The 1,820-nt window shown below is 44.0% G+C and overlaps 1 pseudogene; it reads right to left on the bottom strand.

Annotated features, from left to right (window-relative positions):
- Window positions 1-230: 230 nt before the first annotated feature.
- On the bottom strand, window positions 231-1,538 carry LOC123458797 (annotated as a pseudogene).
- Between the last annotated feature and the right edge of the window lie 282 nt (window positions 1,539-1,820).

The following is a 1,820-nucleotide window of genomic DNA, read 5'->3' as shown; positions in this document are numbered from 1 at the left end:
GAATTTAGAACATTTTTTTTAAAAAAAGGTTCTTTTCAGCCGGGCGTGGTGGCACACGCCTTTAATCCCAGCACTCTGGAGGCAGAGGTAGGAGGATCGCCATGTGTTCGAGGCCACCCTGAGACTACATAGTGAATTCCAGGTCAGCCTGAGCCAGAGTGAGACCCTGCCGCGAAAAACCAAAAAAATAAAAAATAAAAAAAATAAAATAAAAAGGTTCTTTTCCTGTTGTATTCTGATCAGGGTAATTTTCCCCCAAAATAAGATGAGAACCATGATGTTGAGAAAAAGAGACCTCAAAAATAGGGCTACTGAGCATGAGAGGTTGTGGGGAGAAAAGACTGCAACTTGCTCCCAGGGACTGGAGAAAATTTTAAAAATAAAAAATAAAAGTTTGGAATCCATCAGTGTTCTTTTATATTAGTCATCTTCTCCTTCATCCTCCTCTCCTTCTTCCCCTTCATCATCATCTTCATTTTCTTCACCTTCATCCTCATCCCCTTCTTCATCAATATCTTCCAACCCTTCTTCTTTTTTTTTTTTATTTTATTTATTTGAGAGCGACAGACACAGGGAGAAAGACAGATAGAGGGAGAGGGAGAGAATGGGCGCGCCAGGGCTTCCAGCCTCTGCAAACGAACTCCAGACGCGTGCGCCCCCTTGTGCATCTGGCTAACGTGGGACCTGGGGAACCGAGCCTCGAACCGGGGTCCTTAGGCTTCACAGGCAAGCGCTTAACCGCTAAGCCATCTCTCCAGCCCACAATCCTTCTTCTTCTTCATCATCATTGTCATCATTATCTTCCCCCTCTCCTTCTTTATTATCCATATCAGGAACTAAGTAGTACTGCCAGGGATTTGGCCAAATATCATCTTTGCTGACCTCTCCTAACTCATCTGCACCTGCGTCAGAATGGTCTGTAAACCAGGTAAAGAAGCTCTCTGGCTCTTCGTGCTGCCTCTTCCTACTGGCTTTATTCTGTGTCTGACTTGAGCGTTTCGTCAAATCCTTTCCAGATTTCTATTTGATTTCAGTGGACTTTGAAGATGGATTACCACTCTCATTCAGATGAAATTCTTTGGAAAGGACTTTATTTTCAAAGTAAGGATTTTCATCAAAATAAAAATACATTCTGTAACTTGATTTTATATCTTCAAATTCTGTCACCTCAACTCTGGTCAGGTAATGCAGCGCCTCTTCGTCTCCCCTGCCCCCCAAGCAGTGCAGACACTTGTGGATGGTTGACAAATGTTGTTACCCCCAAATTTGGGATTTTGGCGATCAATTCTGACCTCTTCTGAAAAAAATGGTTGGCAAGGTTTCTTATATTTCTGTTCTACTTTCAAAATTTCCTCACTGGCTTGTTCATTAAGTCTGTCTATTTCATTTTGTACTTCATCAATATGTTCAATTGCTTCTTGCTGTTTTTTTTTTTCTCCCTTCGGCAAGCCGGGGGAGGCCAACCAGTCAGCTGGCTTCAGCAAAGAGGCTGGTCCGGGCTTCTTGGGTTGGGGCAGAGATTGGCGTTTTGGGGCCATGCCACGAAGAAAAGTCGCACAGACACTAGCCAGGGAGCCTGCGGAGCGCAGCGGCGAGGGGGGGGGGGGGGAAGCTGGGCGAAGGGAGGTGGCCCCAGGTAGCGGAGGTTTAAAAGTGGCCTGCCCCATTAACCATTTTTTAATTGGCTTGTTTGATTTCTTATTATTAAACTTTTTGAGTTCTTTGTATATCTGAGATATTAATCCTCTATCAGATATATAGCTGGCAATGATTTTTTCCCAACTGTAGGTTGCCTCTTTGCTTTTTTCACAGTGTCCTTT

This window comes from Jaculus jaculus, chromosome 2 (genome assembly GCF_020740685.1).
Source record: "Jaculus jaculus isolate mJacJac1 chromosome 2, mJacJac1.mat.Y.cur, whole genome shotgun sequence".
Lineage (NCBI taxonomy): Eukaryota > Metazoa > Chordata > Mammalia > Rodentia > Dipodidae > Jaculus > Jaculus jaculus.
The sequence above is the reverse complement of the archived record's forward strand: the minus strand, read 5'-3'. Positions and strand labels throughout refer to the sequence as shown.